Here is a 22,475-nt window from a genome sequence, read left to right as displayed (position 1 = left end):
TACGTTAGTACCTAAAATAATATTTTTATTATATATCTGCAGAACCAACACACGAGAGAGAGAGCACATCTAGGTAACTTAGGATATGTCTACACTGCAATTAGATACCCATCTGGCCCAGGCCAGCTGACTTGGGCTCGTGGGGCTCAGGCTCAGGAACTTGCAGTGTAGACGTCCGGGCTTGAGCTATGGGACCCTACCACCTTGCAGGGTCCTATAGCACAGGCTCCATCCCGAGCCTAGCTGACTACACTGAAGTTAAACAGCCCCTTAGCCTGACCCATGTGAGCCTGAGTCAGCTGGCATGGGTCAGCCGCGGGGTTTTTTACTGCAGTGTAGACTACCCATAGTGGTGGACAGTACCCTGTCTGCACTATATGTAAAATCTCAAATTTAAGGTGACTTTACATTTATCATAATGGGATCGTATAGTGCTTTCTAAGCAAGTAAAATGTCAAAGAGGGAGATTTACAAAGGGTGCCTAATGTCAATTAAGTTTCAGTGGGAGTTAGGTAACTGATTGCCATTTGCGTCTTTAAAAATATACACCAAGGTCCCTGCCCCAAAGAGCTTAAATGTAAATGGGGAAAAATAGCCTAGGCTGGATCTAAACCAATACATCTGTTTCTTGCTTTATTACAAAGTTATGATGAGTGATGCTAGCCACACTTTAACACAGAAGCACAGATATTCCCATTTACAAATAGATATTTCTAACAGGATCCTCATTTGGCTTTGAAACACAAAGACAACAATGAACAAGGACATCACTCAGATATGTTAAAGAAATTAAACAAGGCTAACAGTGCTTTAAATAATACTTTGATTTAAAAAAATAATGCTTTGTTTTTTGAATCTTTAATTGAGTAAGAATACTTCCTACTCTTTGTTGTTAAGACTACACAATATATATTACCTAACCGAGGTCCTCTTACTGAACCTCTTACTCTCAGTGGTGAAGTTACTCTCAACATGCCCCTAACTATCCAAATCCTTTTATTTTTTAAATAGATCTAACTTATTTTATTTCTATGTCAATTTTATGATTACATACAAGAAAAAATACTAAACAAAAGAGAAAGCTTTACTGTTTATTCTTTCTCTGTCTTCACCAGTTAATTTTAGCTAACAAATGACCATTTTTTTCCCACTAAGCCTGTCACTATCACCCCTTGCCTCAAGGGGCCATGTGTGTGTGTGCAGATTATAGGTTTTCACTACAAGCTTATTTCAACCCTAATATCTCAGTGGATTTTCAAGCTATGTTACAATCTACTGTATCTGCTGTCAAGAAATTCTTTGACCTTACGTCAAACAAAAATGTAATCCTTTTGGCAGCTATCACAGATGCCCATTCTCTGATGATTTTCTTTTAATTAACCATAAGGTTTCTCATGCCCACTATATAATAGATCAAAAAGTAGCTGCAGAGTTACATACTCCAGACACTAAACTATGTCTTAGTGAAGTAAATTACACATTGTACTGAATTATGAGTTCAAAGGTGGTTGGACTGGATCTAGTGATGTGTGACACTTTTTGAATCAAGACTAGATCAAAGAGCATTAATGAAATGTTAGTGCAGGTTAGCAGGGTCCCCACAGACAGTCCAAACAGGCAGGCTAGTGTGGGGTAAATTCACACCCCAGCTTGTTACAAGCTAAATGCTCATGTAGACAAGCCCTTAGTCTCACAAATCTAACCCTTGACCCGCATGTGCCTCTTCAATTACTCTCCTTTTTCCCTTTCATCTTTAAGCTCACTGATTGTGTTGTATAGTGTTCCTCTCCTCCAATTCTGTTCAAGACCTTCTCCAATCCAGTTTATGCCTCTTGCGTTCCATGAAAGGGTTTTCACCAAAATGACCTCTTCTAGCCAAAGCTCAGAACCAGTACTCCATCCTCACTGACTTGTCAGCTACCACTGACACAGCCGACCAAATTTTTCTTGTTCTTGTTGATGTCTTGTCCTTCCTTGGTTCTGTGACTCAGTCCTTCCTGGTTCTCCTCCCTCTCTGGTTGCTCCTTACTTGTTTCTTAGGGTGACCAGCTAGCAAGTGTGAAAAATCGGGACAGGGGGTGATGGGTGAATGGTGCCCTATATAAGACAAAGCCCTGAATATCAAGACTGTCCCTATAAAATCGGGACATCTGGCCACCCTAGTTTGCATGCTCTTTTCTGTGTTTTTCACAGCTCTGCCATTGGATTTTTCACATGCTTTAATATGTGTTTTTGCAGTTACAATGATGGCAGAGGTAGTGGAGTGTAGGGTGTAGCACGCACATATTTATACAGTGTCGCATCATTGTGAAAAAATATCTCATACTGATGAAACATCACAAGGTAGAGCAGGGAAAGTAAGCTCTGCAGACTTTCTGTGTATTAGCAGTTGAGAGCTTTTAGAACAGCTGAAAAATTTTATTATTGAAGCCCTGATCATTCTGATGATCTTTAGGTTATTTTTCATAATGAGATCACTTATGTTTGAGGTCTCTGTCTGGTAAGATTGTACAGTTAGTTGTCTTAAAGGGTGGGGAAGAGAACTCCAAGTGTAGGCTGCAGAGCATTTTCATTATGAATTAGGTATAATGAGTGCAGCACAGTGAGATCTGTTCCTTTTCCATTTTTGTCCTCATAGTTTTCTGCTAGCAATTTAGCTCCAAGGGTTATATCCTTCTCAGCCTGCCTAATGGAGTTTCAGAAGTCAATACATCCTTAGTATTATAGCCACTACAGATTTAATTTATGCTGTAGCTGAAATACAAGGTTTTAACATGATGTCAAAGAATCTTTGTAACTACAAAAATATGTTGTTGGTTTAAACTCAAAGCAAAATACAATGGTTTTAGAGTCCATTAAGGGGCCAGGTTTTCAGCTAGTGTAGATCAACATAGCTCCATGGACATTAATAGAGCAACACTAATTTACATCAGCTGACGATCTAGCCCAAGAAATCCTATGGCTTATACCACCACAGGTATAAAGTAATGTGTTCTTGATTAATAATCTTATCTAGTTCTGATTAAAATCCATGAAAAAACTTCCAGTGATATTAATGGACATTTGATCAGTCCCTATGCGTATTTATAGGCCAACTATCCCAGGATCCCTATATAAATTCTGAATTTTCAGACTTTTCTACACTGGGTCACTGTGACCAAGAGTGTTATACTTGCCTCAAACCCCAAGATATGGAAAAGACCTTTCTGTTAGTTTTGTGGCAGTTTGATATTCTTGATTATTTACATTCTTTTCACTTCCACATAAATCAATCATGCCATATAGATTTTGCTCTAATTTTCAAAAAAAAAGTCTCTTCCAGACTGAGACCAAGGGACAAATCTAATCTTGTTCACACTGTTCACCAGGAGTAATTCTGCTCAAGCAAATGAGGTAATACAGATGTAAAACCAGTGTGAATGAGATCAGAATGAGACTCCAAGAATGGAAATTGTCACTAAAAATGGTGAAATTTTGAGAAAGTTTTGAATAATGTGTTCTGATTAACTGGGAACAGAAAGTAACAATGCAATTCTGGACAGGAACTGCCATACATCAGATCCATGTAGTTCAGTGTCCAGAATCAGCTGCTTTAAAGGAAGATGCAAGAAATCCTAAAGTGAACACCCATGGAATAACCTTTTGATAGGAGAAATTCTTTCCTAGTCCTGTCAGGTAGAGGATAGCTTGTACCCCAAAACAGGAAGATTTTTATTCCTTACAAGCTTTACAGTTATTGTAACTGTGGATGTTCTCATTATCCATATAAATGATGGATCCTTTTTTGAATCCTGCTAAACTCTTGTCCTCATTGGTAGACTGTGGAGCTCACTGCCACAATTTAATCATGCATAGCATAAGAAGTATTTCCTTTTATCAGTTTTAAATTTGCTGCCGTTCAGTTTGATTGAATGTTCCCTTGCTCTTGTATTATGAGAGAGGGAAAACAGAAATGCCTGATCTACCTTCTTCAGACCATTCATTATTTGTATGCCACTATCACGTCCCCTCTTATCTGTCTAATCTGTAAACTAACAGTCAGTCTTTTCAATGTTTTTTCTTTTGGAAATTTTCTTATGTCTACTCATTTTTGTCACCTGTCTCTGAATCTCTTCTATTTCTGACCTGATCTTAACTATAGGCAGCTGCAATGATCGGTTTTGCAAATATTTATTTCAAGGGACTATCTGTGTGAAAGATGACAGCTCAGGGAAACAAACATTTGAAGAGGAAAGAAATATTTTGAAAACTGTTTTGAAGAGACTGATATTTTTAACTTGTTAAAAAAATTGCATTCTCCCTTCAAAAACATAAGTTCACAAAGTCACAGAAAGTTTAGAAGCATCCCAATGAAAAGACAGAATCCTGTACTAAAACCCCCTGGATAACTACAAGGAAATTAAAAGGAGTTGTTTTATGAAAAGTCTCACTGGCAGCTATTTGCTCTTCTAGATATTTTTGGCTTTATGCCTTTTTTGCCACTGCTGTCCATATATCAACTATGCATCCGATGAAGTGAGCTGTAGCTCACGAAAGCTTATGCTCAGATAAATTTGTTAGCCTCTAAGGTGCCACAAGTACTCCTTTTCTTCTTTCAACTATGTAATGAAAATATTAAGATAAATAACAAAGGTTAGTTTTGCAATTTTATCCTGTGTGTTAATTCAAATACACTATGAAAGGATAATATTTTCTAGAGGTGTTTTTAAATAGTTGTATTTTCAAAGCAAGTGATGCAATTCCTAATACCCCTTCCACTAGGAGGTCGTTAATAACAATCGTGAATGGCTTTCTAACTTATGCAACACCACAAATCTTTCCCATTCCAAAAGAAAAGGCCACCTTAAATGCAGATCTGGTTAAGACAGAGCTTATTTTAAGCATATCATTCGGAGGAAAACGTTTCTCAGTTCAATCAGGGACTACAGCTTGAAATTGCAATACTGCAAGCCCCAGGTTCCACTTAATCCTTCACAGAAAGGTTAGTAATCAGGTTTGGCATCTGCACTACCATTGCCTTCCAATCTCATAAACCTTGTCACAAAGGACCTATTCAAATGAAAACTATTATGAAGTGTGCTCAGACAAACTAATAATCTCTTTTACAAGGAACGTAAGAGTTAATCAGAACTTAAACTCAAACCTGGGACACAGGAGGGCGTGGGGGGTCACATGTCCTGTCAGATTTCTGCCAGGTTGTTGTTTGTTTGTTTGGTTTTTTTTGCGGGAAGAGGGTTCAAAATACATGCCCCCAACTATCAGTTATGCGTCACCTCTGAACGTGTGCAATGTGTTTTTTTCAGAGGGCATATCTGCTTGATAATTACAAATGCAAAAGCAAAAGATAAAAGTTGCAAAAAGTATGAAGTTAAGAATTACTGCTGCATGATAAAGAACTATCCTACTCAGAATGGGTCATATGGAAAGCCAGAAGGCATTGCTCATGCAAGCAATGCAAAGATATAGGCTGAAAGAGACTGGCTAGGAATGAAGAAAGATGTAGCCATTCATATTCATAAACCAAGTGATGATCAGAAAAATACAAAAGAAGAACTGATGCAAAGTGGCAATCTCTTCTGACTCTTCTTTAACTGGCTGCTAAATATCTGCTCTTCAAAACTAATAAGAGTGCTTAACAAGAGACCTGTGGGAATGTCAGCTCAATGATCTGCAACAAAGCATTTAATAAGACAGTGTTTGTGGGCTGGTCTACACTAGAAAATTCCATGAAGCTAGCTACCGCCTCATAGGTAGGTGAATTACCTACACCCTGGGGAGAACCCCTCTTGTCAGCATAGTTAGGTATGTACACACTACAGCGTAGGTCAACGTAACTTATGTCACTCAAGGGTGTGAAGAAACCATCCTCCTGAGCAACATAAAAGTTTCACCAATATAAGCGCCGGTGTGGACAGCACTACTGACCTAGTTACCAGCTCTCAGGGAGATGGATTAATTAAACCGATGGGAGAGCTCTCTCCTATTGGCATAGAGCATCTTCATCAGCTGTGCCTCTGCCAGTGCCAGTTCTAGGATTTTTGCCGCCCCAAGCAAAAACATGTTTGGCTGTGCCCCCGCCCCCCCGCCCCTGGCTCCACCCCAACTCCACCCCTTCCCCAAATCCCCGGCCCCGCCTCCTCCCCCTCTGTGCCGCTGTAGTGTTTCAAGTATAGAGAAGCCCTATACTGCAGCACTACAGTAGGACTGGAAGGGACCTCAAGAGGTCATCTAGTCCAGTCCCCTGCACTCATGGCAGGACTGTATTATCTAAACCATCCCTGACAGGTGTTTGTCTAAGCCGCTATTAAAAATCTCCAGTGATGGTGATTCTGCAACCTCCCTTGGCAATTTATTCCAGTGCTTAATCACCCTGACAGAAAGTTTTTCCTAATGTCCAGCCTAAACCTCCCTTGCTGCAATTTAAGCCCATTGCTTCATGTCCTATCCTCAGAGGTTAAGGAGAAGAATTTTTCTCCCTCCTCCTTGTAAGAACCTTTCATGTACTTGAAAACTGTTATCATGTCCCATCTCAATCTTCTCTTCTCCAGACTAAACAAACCCAATTTTTTCAATCTTCCCTCATAGGTCATGTTTTCTAGACCTTTAATCATTTTTGTTGCTCTTCTCTGGACTTTCTCCAATTTGTCCACATCTTTCCTGAAATGTGATGCCCAGAACTGGACACAATACTCCAGTTGAGGCCTAATTAGCGCGGAGTAGAGCAGCAGAATTACTTCTCATGTCTTACTTACAACACTCCTGCTAATACATCCCAGAAGGATGTTTGCTTTTTTTGGAACAGTGTCACACTGATGTTGACTCATATTTAGCTTGTGGTCCACTATGACCCCCAGATTCCTTTCTGCAGTACTCCTTCCTAGGCAGTCATTTCCCATTTTGTATGTGTGCAACTGATTGTTCTTTCCTAAATGGAGTACTTTGCATTTGTCCTTATTGAATTTCATCCTATTTACTTCGGACCATTTCTCCAGTTTGTCCAGATCATTTTGAATTATAATCCTATCCTCCAAAGCACTTGCAACCCTTCCCAACGTAGTATCATCTGCAAACTTTATAAGTGTTCTCTCTATGCCATTATCTAAATCGTGGATGAAGATATTGAACAGAACTGGACCCAGAACTGATCCCTGTGGGACCCCACTCATTATGCCCTTCCAGCAGGACTGTGAACCACTGATAACTGCTCTCTGGGAATGTTTTTCCACCCAGTTATGCACCCACCATATAGTAGTTCCATCTAGGTTCATTTCCCTAGTTTGTTTGAGAAGGTCATGTGAGACAGTATCAAAAGTTTTACTTAAGTCAAGATATATCACAACTACAACTTCCCCCTATCCACAAGGCTTGTTACTTGTCAAAGAAAGCTATCAGGTTGATTTGACATGATTTGTTTTTGACAAATCCATGCTGACTGTTACGTATCACCTTATTATCTTCTAGATGTTTGCAAATTGATTGCTTAATTATTTGCTCCATTATCTTTCCGGGTACAGAAGTTAAGCTGACTGGTCTGTAATTTCCTGGGTTGTCCTTATTTCCCTTTTTATAGATGGGCATTATATTTGCCCTTTTCCAGTCACCTGGAATCTCTCCCGTCTTCCATGACTTTTCCAAGATAATTGCTAATGGTTCAGATATCGCCTCAGTCAGCTCCTCAAGTATTCTAGGATGCATTTCATCAGGCCCTAGTGACTTGAAGACATCTAACTTGTCTAAGTAATTTTTAACTTGTTCTTTTCCTATTTTAGCCTCTGATTTTACCGCATTTTCACTGACATTCACTATGTTAGGCGTCCAATCACTGCCAACCTTCTTAGTAAAAACCAAAACAAAGAAGTCATTAAGCACTTTTGCCATTTCCATGTTTCTGTTGTTATTCCCCCCCACTCCCCACCAACTGAGTAACAGCCTACCCTGTCCTTGGTCTTCCTCTTGCTTCTAATGTATTTGTAGAATGTTTTCTTGTTACCCTCTATGTCTCTAGCTAGTTTGATCTTGTTTTGTGCCTTGGCCTTTCTAATTTTGTCCCTACATACTTTGTGTTATTATTTTATATTCGTCCTTTGTAATTTGACCTAGTTTCCACTTTTTGGAGGACTCTTTTTTGATTTTTAGATAATTGAAGATCTTAAATTCAGTTGTATTCAATACGTTAACATATCAGTGGGTATCAGAGTGACTGGCAGAGATGAGCATCACCAGGGGTGGGGGTACTATGAGAAGATAAGCGTGATAGAACATCCCCTACAAGGTCTGGGACAACAACAGTTGGTCTGGCTTAGGGAGAAAACTCGCCCAGTTTGCTGTGAGTGGAATGAATTACTGGAATGAATTCTCAGAACCTCCACTTCAGCATTCTCCACTCAGCCTGCTGAACTACTAGATATCCAGGAAGTGCCTGGCAGCCTAGTCGTGAGGAAGAAGCAGGAAAACAATGACTAGATGAACCAAAAAGAACAGGGGGATGAGGAGCTGGACTGAGACATGCAGCTGTGTTCCCACATAATCCCCATAACATGGAATCTCACCTCCATCCCTTCGACTACGTGGGCGGCTGTTCCTGTTTCGGGAGGAAGTGGCTGGTTCAGCAGCAATAGATGCCCAGACCCAAAATGGTGCACAAGTGGAGAATTTGTTTGTTTTCGTTTTTGCACTGAAAATGAAATGTCAAATTTCTAAAGTCATAGAGTTTTATTACAAGAAATTACACAATTATGTCAAAAAGCATTTCCATTACATTGTATCTATCAGCCTGTCAACACCAGATCACAGCACATAATTAGCATGCTGCTTTTATCTACTGTAAGTCACATTTCAGGCTGCCTTTCTATTCAGAGCATGAAAAACATTCCTAGGCAGGTTCATTGTATCTCACTGAGAAACACTCGGTACACTTTAAAAGAAAATATTTATATTGTTCCTCATCTTGTATATATGTTATATCTTTTTATTATTCAAAGCTGACAAGCTTGTTCGTGTGCAACAAAGTTTAATTCTTGTAAACAAAGGCTCTGGTATTTTGCACATCAACCATGCTGTTCTATCATAGCAATAACAGGTCAGTTCACTCTTCACTCACCCATACAAACATAAAGCCATTGTAAAACCATCCAGACTAAAAAGCACAATAATTAACTCTTCGTAAACTTCCTCACTATACAAAAGATAACTGGATAATTAATGAAGGTTGTTTTTCATAACACCCTTCCTCCCTGCCCCCAACAGCCTTACAAAAAATTGACTTCTGCTACAAACACATTATTATTTACTGCTCCACATCGGGTTCCCTCCTCCGTTTGAAAGTGAGAGTTCGAAAGCATGTGCACAGAGCAGTTCTGAATTGTTAAGCATGCCCTCTTGCAGAAGGTGTTAACAGCCTCAGGCACAGCTGATTGCATGTCTGGCTATGCATAGGTTGATATTAGCCCAGTTGCTTCAACATTCCACTGTTAATCAAAAACGTCTCCTTTGTTTTCAAGCATGGTCTACTAAATACAACCAGGAAATATGATAATCATGACATTATGATGAAAGTCATTGTGGGTAAACAGATGTCTTCATTTTGCTTTTAGTTTCCCCAAATCACAATCCTTTCACCATCCTTCACTGGCTGAGTGTACAGCTAAATCTGCATCTTGCAGGGTCAGTAGAATAATGAAGAGTGAGAGTGGATTTTCTAAAGGAAATGAGTCAATAAGGAGCACAAGTCTCATTTTAAAGTCAATATTATGTCTTGCATGTAGGCCCCTTTGAAAATCCCACTGTTTAAGCCAAGTATGAAAAAATAGGGGATTTTACAGATGTAGTAATCAAACAACTAATAAGATTTTGCTGAAAGGAGGCCTGAAAATGATTTTTTTTTAATGGGCCTGTCTTTTTTTTTTTTTTTTTTTTTAATAGAAGTATCAGGAGTGGCAAGTCCTGGCTTTCCTGGAGAAGCACTGGCATATTTCATAACAAGTGTATTTTCAGCACTCACTTTCCAGGCCCTTCATAGACAATCCCCATTCCTCCTATCTTTCATTCACTACCAAACCGTTGGTGCTCATCTCCAGTTGTCCATGATGCCGGCCAGCATTGCCCATTCATTAAATTTTCAAGCAAGCACCTTTGTGCTTTCTCCTATGGTGCCCCAGAAGCCTAGGAGATAATCCTGTAAATATCTCATGATCCACCTTCAGATCCCTCCTCAAAACTCTCTTTTTCAGGGATGCCTACAAAAACTTGATAACAGTTAGGTTACTGGTATGCAGAGTCCACTGTCTATCATGCTGACCAGTATTGTCTCATTATTTCCCTGTACTTCCCCATCTGCCTGTGTCAATTTGTTCTCTCTTGTCTGCTAATTAGATTGCAAGCTCTTTTTGTGCTGTGTTTATATGGTGCCTAGGATAGTGGCATCCTGATCCATAATTAGGGGTCCTTAAGCACTATGATAATACAACAAATAATAATTGATTGAATGGGGATGGTCTTGAATCATTAAAAAAAACTTTGTTGTCCAAAGCATTCATTAGACATTACATTAAGAAGGTGTTAACAAAAAGACAAAAATTTATAGTCTGACTTAAAATCCCTTTTCCTCTCCTTTGTTCAGCTTTCATTCTCTGGACTGTTGCAATATTGTTGCTTCACTAGTTCTTTATCATCTGGGAATATTTTAAGATAGACAAGACCTGAATTTGTAATGTAAACAAGCAGAAAACAAGAACAACTTTTTTTTTTAAAAAAGGGGACACAAGATCAACTTTAAGTTAAAAAAATGCTTCTAAGCTAAGGCTAAGAGAGGAAAACATCCTCCCAAAGAAATGTGTGTGTCAAAATGATTAGCCACATAAAAAGGGAGTTTATAATGGAAATTGCATTTTAGGTTTAAATATAGAGGTTAATACCACTCCCTCTAGGCCCATTGACTTCAGTGGGCTTTGAATTTGGCCCTATACTATATGGGCAAGCATAAATATATGTCAATACAGCTATGTTTTTACATCTATAAAATACCAAATGAACACTTTAATGATGTGATACTTCAAATGTTACCAAACACTATCCAAAATTAATATTTGTAGGCCAGACTTTCGAACTTAAACGTCTAAAGATAGGCACTTAAATACATATTTAGGAATTTTAATAATTGTTTTCAATAACCTGGATGAAGATTATTCTAAATAATTCAGATTTGTCACAGCTTATATTCTCTGCATATTTCTGATTTGGGGCTGAAGACTGGAAGAGGGGTTAAAGCATGAAACATCAGGTTAGTAAGACAGTGGAGCGCTCCACAGGAGTAACCTTTCTTTCAATCAGGATTCCTCAGGCATTATATACAAGAGATGCATTATGCATCCTTAGCAAAATAAGAGTCATTCAGAACTTTGGGGAACCCTGAACCTTGGCTGGCCAGAGGGCAATGATTTATAATTAGGGTCCAACCAAATTCATGGTCCATTCTGATCAATTTCACAGTTACAGAATTTTAAAAATGGTAAATTTCATGATTTCAGCTATTTAAATCTGAAATTTCATGGAGTTGTAATTTTAGGGGTTCTGACCCATAAATGAGTTGTGGGGGGGGGTCACATGGTTATTATGGGGGGGGTTGCAGTACTGCTATCCTTACTTCTGCACTGCTGCTGGCAGTGATGCTGCCTTCAGAGCTGGGTAGCTGGAGAGCAGTGGCTGCTGGCAGGGAGCCCAGCTCTGAAGGCAGAGTCGCCACCAGCAGCAACGCAGGAGTAAGGGTGACTTGGTATGGTATTGCCACCCTTACTTCTGCACTGCTGCTGGTGAGGCACTACCTTTAGAGCTAGGTGCCTGGCTAACAGTTGCCGCTTTCCAGCCGACCAGAACTGAAAGCAGCTCAGAAGTAAGGGTGGCAATACTGCAACCCCCCCGCAACTCCCTTTTGGGCAAGGACCCCCAATTTGAGCAACGCTGGTCTCCCCTGTGAAATCTATATAGTATAGGGTAAAAGCACACAGAAGACCAGATTTCACGGTCCATGATGCATTTTTCATGGCCATGAATTTGGTAGGGTCCTATTTATAATATTATATATATATTACTGCAATGCAATACAATTTAAAGTATTATGTGAGTTTGTGTAGAAATTCCACTAATTCTGATGTCTGAATTAAACTAGAAGGTATGCCACATTGTCTCAAGCTATTGTATGTTAGAAACAAGCTTTAAGCTCCTTTACAAGGTTCGACAATTCACTTAAAAAAGTCTTTCATTAGCATCACCTATGGTGTATGTTTAAGCAGAGTAACAGAATAACACAATATAAATGGAAAAAATAAATAGCACAAATCATGTCATGAGAGAGGTTATTCAGAAAAATGACACAGAGGGAAACATTCAGCCCAACTGCTGAGCAATCCTTTCAGCAATAAAATGCAGAAGTGAAAAAGATGTTGAATACAAGAAACAAGTGAATGTAAAATATACTCAGGTTAGAATCCAACTGAAAGAACCACTATTTTAGCGTAATGAAAGCACTTTTAGATGTAGTATGTAGGAAAATGTTTATAGTTGACTAAATTTATCATCTGTCAGAGCTCACTCATTACTGATGAATTAATAGCAAGGTTAGTGAAAACTATAGTCAATGGGTTGATCATCTGTGAACAGAAAACTGAGCTTACTACCTAGTTTGAACAATCATTATTTTTTTTTCTTTTTTTTAAATAAGCCAGTATACAGAAGGTGATGCTTACATGTATGTGCAACAAACTGGCACAGAAATCTGTTCGGTCACCAGTGTGTTGCAAGTGAACCCAAATTGCTGGGTACTATGTGCTTCCAATCCAAGTGGGTCTGGGTAGATTCACACAGACATACTTTCCCCTAGTCTGAGCTCCTCTTCTGGGGGTCTATGGTTTGTCAGTGTTTCAGGCTGGGCAGAGTCCCCCCTGCCCTCTTGTTCCCACAAGCCCTTCTTATGTATGGCAATGGTTGGCCCCCTGCACACAGCAGGATCCTACTATAAAATAGGGTCTTGCCTCCGTGCCATGTGCTCACACTCCCAGCCGAAAGGGTAATGCTTCTCCCCTCTCCCTTCCTGTGTGTGTCCCTCTGCAGACACACCGCTGTTCCCTGGAGATGGGCCATGAGTTCAGAATCATTGAAAGTTGAGGGTCCCAGTTCGCAGTCTTGATGGCTCTGGGTGATGGTTTTTCAGTGAGGCGTTAAATGCCTTTCCCCAACAGACTGCCCATGGCAAGTCCAAACTAGCACAGCCTCGAAGACAATATTTCAACACCGGAACAAAACAGACTTCACAGTTTTTTAGTCACTTCCCATTCTGTCGCAGAGAACGGACCCAGCCTGACTCCACTTTGGTTGTAGGATACAATGAGATCACAGCTTGAGGTTGAAGCAAGAGAGGAAGTTCTTCAAATGGAACTTTTATGTCTTGAAAATGGATGTGTGGAAACAGTGAACTCTGTATGTTGGGACAGGGGGCAAGAAACACATTCCATTTACAAATCTAGTCTATTTCAGTCCATAGGTGTCAAATTTGACTGGGGGTTGAAATTTTGTCCAGAAATGTAGTGGAGGGGGCAGGGGAGGAGGGATAAGGAGGATGGCTGTGGAGTTCTGTTTGTTTGCATGCAGCCATAACCAACTAAACCATATAGAGGCTAATACATCTTCCTGTTTCCCTCATGAATTCTGACCCAATCCCAGGTGCTGATAGCTGCAAACTTTTCCTAAAGAAGGAACTCTAGATAGAAAGTCACATTTTTGGGAAGGGCATATTTTCCAGGGCTCCCTCGGTACCTGACATGCCCACTCCATTCATAGATGTGCTGTTCAGTCATTATACATTTGAATACGTGAACATTTGCATACACTTCAGGTTTCCCCAACAGCAGCTTGGAATAAGACCTCCCTTTGCCAATCAGCACCACAAGAACTGTTATGTCCTTCAAAATGTGGAAGGCCTGAAATGTCAGAGAGAGGTTTTGTAACATGGTTACTGATGGCACCGCACCCCCCTCAAATAGTTCTGCAATGTTTAGAAAACAAAAAACAGGTCTGAATTTTTAACTTTCCTTTGTCTCTGCACTTCTTTCACTGTGCAGACATTTCTTTCAATGTCCCTCTGCCTCTCACCCGCACGGCAGCAGAAGCCTGGGCCAATGTTCCTTCACAGGCCATTCCAAGGGGAAGTGTTGCCATGACGAACTTATGGTTGAAGTTCTGGAGAGGGCCAACAACCAGGTCCAGTACCAAAGACAAACGAATTACAGCTAGAGGAAAGGCCTGGAGAGAGGCAAGAGGAGAGCCTCAGGCTGGCTGCACAGCTTGAGGACAGGGTTTCACCATGGGAACAGGAATGGCAGCTAAGGGGGGAAGGACAGAGCTTAGCAGAAAGAACTGCTTGAAATAGCTGATATCATTAATGGCTGCAAGAATACCTGGTCCTGCTGCATTACCTGGACCATGGCCTGAGTCCCCTCCGCAGTACCCTGTGATGCAGCCCAGAAGCAGTTTGGAAGACTCCTGGCCCATGCAATCAGGCTCCATGAGCAACTATGTCCCATTCAGCCCTCCATATTGACCCCCTCCCTCGTGGATTCCTCCATTCCCCTCCCCCCCCTCCCGGGTAAGTGCGCAGCAAATGGGGAAGGAAGGTAAAGGAGAATGGGGGACCAGAGAACATGCAATATTAGGGCGTTTCTGTCTTGGACACAGTTTCACTGTTTGCACTTGTTCATGCACTTTGTTTGTCATTGTTACTGGTGTGTAGGTGTTGTAATGGCCGCTGGCCTGCCTGGCAATGGGTGAATGTTATACTTTTCTAATAGATATTTACACATAAAGCTTTTCATTTCATCAAGAAAGTTTATTACTATCACTGCATTACATCATACAATGTGTATTACAGATAATAAAGGTAAATACATGCGCAGGGACAATTAGGAATTAGTATGCAAACACCATTCCTCAATACAGTTCTCTACATCAATCCATACTTCAATCGCTTCCTTACATCAATCCATACTGTGACTCACGGCCCCGCACCATTTCATAAGTGGCCATGTCATTCATAAATATGCTGATTGGCAATCAACTCCCCAAGCACTGAAACTCCCACAATGAATGAGCCCCACCCTCACTGGCACATTCATAAAGGCACTATGCCCTGCTCCTGCACCTTCTATTGGGCCATGCAAGTCCATAGCACGAGAGCACAAAGCACGCCTGACTTTTGTTGCCAAGGTGCATCCAGCTCCAGCAGTCGTAGGTGCACTTTCTGGCTGAGTGTACTGGTTCACTGGCCCTTTGCTGACATTCCGGGGAAAATGGCTCACATCTGGCTTCACAGAGATTGCGAATAGCACAGCAAGCCACATAATGCGTACAATATTGATGACACTGGGATCCAAATGGGTCTGTAGATCCAGATGAGCCTGTCCATGAATGCAGATTCCCAAACAGCAAAAAATGCTTGGCATCATGAACTTTTCAAGTGCAGTCCATGCTGACATTCATAAATCGACCTCTGTTGTCCATGAGGGCCTGCATAACAATGGGGTAGTGCTCTTTGGGGTTTGTGTACTAATGTGCTCCTTGAGGAGGGAAAACTATGGGCACATGAGTCCCATCAATTGGCCCTATTGCAATTTGGAAACCACATTCCCTCTAAGACAACAATTACCTCAGGAGTATCTTTTATGCTGGCCACCTTGGGGTAAAGCACATGGCTGATTGCCTCAGAAACCTCTGCCACCACTTTACCCACAGTTGATTTTCCAACTCCAAGTTGGTTGGCAATGGACTTGTAGCAGTCTGGGGTGGCCAGCTTCCAGATGGTTAAAGCAACCTGCTTTCGTACTGGCAAGGCTGCCCCTTGTGTGTGTCTTTACACTGGAGGGTCGGGGCAAGCTGCCCACCAAGCTCCTGAAATGTAGCTTTTTTCAGGTGAAAGATTTGGACCCATTGATAGTTGTTCCAGGCCAGCATGACAACGTGGTCCCACCAGTCTGTGCTCCAGAAGCACTGGTCTATGTCGGGGGCATCAGCAGCTGTACCGAGTGTCATGAGCAGCATCGGCCAGTTGAACTGTGCCATGTCTGTGTCCTTTTCCTCCTCAGTCATTAGCTCTGTCAGGTGCCTTTGGTGAGTCAGAATATGCTAATAAATGTCCACCAGCATCTCATGGAAGCTCTGCCCATTTCTTGGCATAGGAGTGAAAGTACAAGCAAGAGGAGTTCTTCAAATGGTGCCTCTTCCACATTGCTGGCTCAGGTTTCTGGGAGCGCACAGACCAAAATGACTATTTGGCAGGCTGTTCAAACTTTCTGTAACATGCAAGGTGAACAGTCAAGTGCACCACAGAGCACCATGGCCAAAGGGCTAGAGCCACCATATTTCAGGAGGGCGCTAGGGAGTCTTGGATATGATTGGTTTGACTCAGATCTGAGTGCTGCAGTGTGGGCCCCACAGCCCCAGGTTCGAGCCCAGGTTAGAAAATTCTTAATGTAGGGTAGACAATCAGTATAGATGTTCAAGCCCTTGGTTCTCTAACCCAGGGTCAGCTGACTCAAATCCCACTAATCCTGGGCTTACATTGCAGTGTAGACATACTCTGTTTCTGAAAATCAGGACCTGGTTTTGCTAGAGTATTCTTTGGATGGCTCAGATGTGGATTATGAATAAACACTATTTTCATTTAATGTAACCATGGAATGTATTTTGTTGTATTTAGGATTTAAATTTACAGAAAAAAATACTGCATAGATACACGAAGGAAAGAAATAAAACCATAATCCATTAGGCGAGGTGGACCTGTAGAATGACACTGATGACTAGAAGTTAAGAAATCCAGTCTATTCCAGTCTCATGTCAGTGACTAGTTATCTAGTGACTAAAGCAATATAGTATGTTTGCCCTATGGACTATTCTAAATTGATTAGGTTTTGTGTACTTGTGTTACTTCCAATCTTCCACTGCATCCTGCAGAGATATGATTTAGGGAGAGGATGATTATAGCTGTCATAAAACCCAAACAAATTTCTTCTTTGATTAAATAGAGAGGCCAGTGTCACATATGAAAAGTTTTGGATCAAAAATTTTCAGACTAAGATAAACCGTTGGGTTTTTGATGTTGTCACTGAAAGGCAGTTATAAAACTATAAAATGAGCACACCTTGTTATCTTAGCTTCAAATTGCTTTTGATTTTCAAAGATATACACAGAAGGTAACATTTATGGCCTAATCTTGCAAGGTGCTGGGCACTCTGAGCTCACTGCCATGGGATTTGATATCAGTCAGCGACTTACAGGTAGAGAAGGGGCGAATGGAGATGTGTGTATGTTTCTGTTATGTATAATACATTTAGAAAACAAAAAACTGGAAGCAGGCTATGGTCTCTGTGGCTTCTGGGTTTATAGTGACTAATGGTAGATGGAAATTTCCTTCCTGTGAATATGTTATGATGAGAAAGAAAAGAGCAAGATAGACAGTACAACAAAGACAATGAATGGACTAAGGAGCATTCTGCCAAGAATCGTCCAGAAGTGTGGGAAGCCAATGATAAAGACTGAAGAAGCAGGTGAAGAGTTATTACTGCCAATCCTCTTCCTCAGACATTTCTCATTGTTATATTGAGATGACTGGGCAACAGAGAATCTTCCTGACTCCTGCCCAATTTTTATGCAGAGAAGACCCAACAAGGGATTTCTCCAACAGCAGCTCTTCTCTTTCAGAGAGTAGGGGCCAAATCCTGCTTCCATTCAAATCAATGGGAACTGTTCCACTGACTTCAAAGAAGCAGGATCCAGTTCTCAGATGGTACTTGTCTACAAAAGTTTCCCAGACACACGATTCAGTGGCATCTCTTAATCCACCCACTTCCACTCAGAATTAAAACTGCATTTATTTCTTTGCCATATAGTGGATTTTTTTTAATACAGCTCACTATGTGATGCTCATGCAATGTAAATGTTAATAAAATATAGTAGGGGACTGATTTTCCCATCTCTTACACTTATGTGACTCCATTGACTCCAATACAAGGTGAGAATCAAACCCCACATATATGCAAAAAGGGGAAGGCGATGGTGGGTGAGTTAGGCCACGAGGCTTAGATTCTTGGCTGCTGGTAAGGTGCTCACAGCACAAATGATTCTTGGATGACTGTGTGCCAGGCTGCTATGCTAGCATTAGAAGAGCCTGAAGACTGTTCTGAATTGCACCAGTTGTAAATGGTACCAATGGACTGTTATAACATCAGGAGAGCACTGGGATATAGGAAAGACTCAACCATGGTGCCTGTCCTCCAGCTACACCTACTATACAAGGTTAAGGGAGGAATGAGCAGCACAGGAACCACTGCACTGACATTACACTACAAGGGAATGTACCTACACTGTATTGATCTTTCCACAGTTGGCTACGCTGGCTTTTGGACCATGTTGTACCAGCAGCGTAACACAAATCAGCCCAACATACTGGAGAATCTGGGACATGAATTCATAACGTTACAATTTCTGACTTTTGTGCATGTAAAATCTCCCCACATAGTTGGTTACAAAGTTATTGTTTATCTTCTGGCTGGAATCCAAACTTCTAAAGTGCTGCCCACTAACAACATTTTTAAATATGAAAAATCACCAATGGCTTAATCAAGGAAACGCTGAAGTACAGCCAGGCTTTCAAGGAGGATCACAATGAATTATTCTTGAGCTCCACATAATCACAGTGGCTAATGAGTATGGTTATACTGAACTTACCCGATACATATGCCTCTATCCTTGGAATCAGCTGCAGATGATTTTCTCTCAGGTCTATTCAATTCTAGCCAAGTCTGCCAATGAGCTGAACCTTCTGAGAGGCCATATTGTCCTCTCAGTTACACCACTGGAGTCCTGTTGACTAGTGCTGCACCAGCCTGACTGAGAAGGGAATTTTCCTCAATATGTTGGTGATAATCTTACATTATATTTAATGGGGAAGGTTTTACTATTTTCATAAGTTTGGATTACCACTGAAGGTGGCTCAGTACTCACACAATACAGATACTATAGTCCCAGTTCTACTCTCAGACGCACGAGTTGTCCATGAATTTGGAGAATGCAGTTTACCCATCTGTAGGGAGCCAGGGTGGCTTCCCTCCGAACCAGAGGGTAAAGAGCCACCCTCTCAACCTGAGTGGGCGGGGCCAGACCAATCTTACGCCAATCCCCGAAAGGGGAGGGGTGGGACAGGAAGTACAAAGGCCGGGGCCGTTTGCCCAGTGCGGAGAGCACCAGGGCGGGAGACAGACACAGGCTGCTCCCTCGTGATCCTGCTGCCGACCCAGGGGAGGCCCTGTGCCAGGAGGAACCTGACCGGGAGGAAGGCCTGTGGCGACCAGGACTGCCAGCCGCTGAATACCTAGAGGACCTGGAGGGGCCCGGCTGTAACCCAGGCCAGTGTGAGTCCGACACAGAGGGGGAGCTGGAGCTGCCAGCGGCGGAATACCCGGACGAGCTGGAGGGACCGGAGAGACCCGCTTGAGAGACCGGGTAGGAAGTAGCCCAGGGGCAGAACTGCACCATGGGGTGGGTGTGTTTGGTCAGCGGGTGCGGATGGCCCCCCGCTGACCGAGCGGCAGGACCTTCGCCTCCCGCCACTGTCAGGGCCCTGGGCTGGAACGCAGTGGAGTTGGGTGGGCCTGCGTTCACCTACCCCGGCCAACCCGCCTTGGGTAGCAGAACTGTGTGCGACAAACCCGTGCCGGCGCTCCCCTGCCTGAGGGGCGCGCCGCAGACTCGGGCCGGCACACCTTTCCCACTAATTCCCCAGCGCTCGAAAGGTGTGACTAAAGCCCGCCAGTGGGACCATAGGTCTCCAACGCCCCCTAGGGGCTCAGAGGACCGATTGAAACCTGTCACATCATCTCTCTAAAATCCTGATGTTGTACCCATAAGCAGTGCAAACAGTATGGGGTCTTTCATTTTTATTAGTGTGCTGGATAGCTACTATTTATGGTTATCTCATAAATTTTTTTTATTAATTTCTGAAAATAACTTTTAATTGTTGGTCTTGGGGGCAAACCCCATTCACAATGTTTTGCCTGGCTGACATGCCCAGGTTTCTCTTTTGAGGCTGGTATTTAAAACAACTATTCATACAAGGTTGGAAGTAAATATTTAAAGATATTGGGCCTGAATGTCAGAGGTGCAGACCGTGCTAAATTCCAGTCAAAGTCAATGTTTGCTGTGGGTATTTGGCAACATCTATAGCTGTTGCAAGACTGGGATGAAGGAAGAATTGTCTGACTCTGAAAGATGACATAATGGCTACAGATCATTTGGCTACAAGAAGGAATGACAAAGTAACTGGTTTTACTATAAAGTGTAAAGATCCACTGGGTACTGAACCATTTTGTTGAGACAGTGCCCACAGATACTTCCTGAGGCTTGAGACATCCATTCTGATCTGAGGGAGCCTGTGACAAACTGCCTGATGGAGATACAAAGAACTTCCCAATACGCAAACTGTTCAACTTGGTTAACCCGTGTGTGTAGCTAAACTTTGCCATCTGCTTAGTGCTATTTATTGTAATAACATGCTGAGTTAGTATTATTCCAACTACCCTTTCAAAATGACAATTTGAGCCTCATTCTAATGCCTGCTGAAGTTCAATAGAAAGTCTCCCTGTGACAGTCTGTACCCTTATGTTCACCCCCTATACAAGACCAAGATAAACTTTGTACAAAGTATACCTTGTGAGAGATCATTAGAAAACTCATCATTTGCTGATCAATATTGTCCTGGTAAAATGTGTGTGGCAACACTGTATGCAAAATTATGAGACTGTGTAACATTACTGAGATATGTTCCAAATTTAGAAAAGCACGCACAAACCAATTTCTCAAAGATAAAAGGCAAACTGACGCCTCAGCCAGGGACCAACAAAATCAAATGAACGATCACCTGGTTAAGTGGCCATTCTTTGGCAGGAAAAAGAATGTGAGTGAGAAATCTACATTTTGGCAAAGAAACAGCTGGAGGATCCCATCGCCCAAAACCTTATGTCTCCTGAACTTCAGCTAGAGGTGATTTTCAAAGAAAAAGAGAACTGTAAGAAAGGGGAGCAGACACTCCCCAAAGATCTCTCCCTTCATCTCTACTAGCAGCATCCACAACACTTGGATGACAAAGGAAACATAATTGGGCTGGGGAGGGATCCTGGTGGAAAGGAATTCAGCCAGTAAGACTGCTAGAACATGTGGTGAGAGAGACCTTTGCTTTTAATTCACTCTAGCTTGTAAAGTTAGGTATTAGTTGCATTTTACCTTTTATTTACTTGTAACCAATTATGACTTTTATGCTTCATTACTTCTAATCACTTAAAATCTATCTTTCTGTAGTTAAATAAACTTGTTTTATTGTTTTATCTCAGCCAGTGTGCTTAGATTTAAATGTTTGGAAAAATCCATTTGTGCTAAGGTTTGTGCATAACATTTTCTATTAATAAAACTATAGACTTTATATGAGCTTGTATTGTTCAGGAGAGGGCTAGGCAGTACAAGACACATGTTTCTGGGAGAGCCTGGGACTGGAAATTTGCTGGTGTTACTCTGCAGTGTAATTCAAGGATAGCTGACTGTAGTACTTTTGCAAAATAGCTGGAAGTAATTTACATGCTGAAGGCTGTGTGTGAGCAGGCCAGGAATGGTTGCTCTCACAGTGAAGGACTATAAAAGGCACCCCAGGTTGGAGAACTCAGGGGCCACAGCTGTTCAAAAGTTCAGATTGTACCCTGGGGAATGTCACACTCCCATCGTCTTAAACAGGCTATTGGAGACTGGCCTTGTTCCATGCTGAATAGGCACCAGTCTGTTGCAAAGAGCAGTGTGTCTTGGAGACTGGTAACTAGACTCTTCCAAACCCAGAGGTCTTAGAAGCACCATTAGCTTGCAATGCCAGACACCCTAGCCCACAGCAGTGAAAGCGGGTCACTGTGGGCAGGTCTGCTAAGTTTCGTCAGTCTGACAAGGTCAGCATACAAACTAAGAAAATCACTGTACAGGCAGTCTGAGCCACAATCTGTGCAATTAAGCATGGTGATGATGGTCCTCTCCCTTTCTTCTTACTCAAAACTGCATCAATATTTCCTTGATTACAATAACTCAAAACATTGGCTGCTATTCGATAAAGGGAAAAAAGTGTATGCTGAGCAGTTTGTATCTACTGCCTCCTGTAGCTAAAAAAGCATAGGAATCAGTGTGACCATCAGAGCTGACAATGAGGGAGAAGATAGGACCGTTAGAAGAGAGGGAAAAAAGACATAGGGTACTACTTCTTTCACTGTTTTGGCTCTTTATGGGTATTTCCAAAGAACTGAGAGAACAGACGTTAGCTCAATCATCTCTTCACAAAAACCTTGCCTTAGAATTTGGTATTTGCTGGATAAAATTAGTGATTCTTGAGGTGTGTTTGGTGGCTTTGC

The 22,475-nt window shown here is 41.8% G+C and overlaps 1 protein-coding gene across 6 annotated transcripts in view; it reads right to left on the bottom strand.

Annotated features, from left to right (window-relative positions):
* The window catches only part of SHISAL1 (shisa like 1), a 283,823-nt gene that overhangs the window by 91,954 nt on the left and 169,394 nt on the right, over window positions 1-22,475 (bottom strand). For 2 of the 6 annotated variants that reach the window (XM_043537920.1, XM_043537931.1), the window contains exon 2: window positions 8,550-8,674. The exons of the other annotated variants lie outside the window; for them this stretch is intronic. The gene's annotated coding sequence lies outside the window, so the exon portion shown is untranslated. The remainder of the gene's footprint in view (window positions 1-8,549; window positions 8,675-22,475) is intronic. 6 annotated transcript variants of the gene reach the window in all.

The sequence above is a fragment of the Chelonia mydas genome, chromosome 1 (genome assembly GCF_015237465.2).
Source record: "Chelonia mydas isolate rCheMyd1 chromosome 1, rCheMyd1.pri.v2, whole genome shotgun sequence".
Taxonomy (NCBI): Eukaryota; Metazoa; Chordata; order Testudines; family Cheloniidae; genus Chelonia; species Chelonia mydas.
This window is presented reverse-complemented; position numbering and strand designations above follow the sequence as displayed.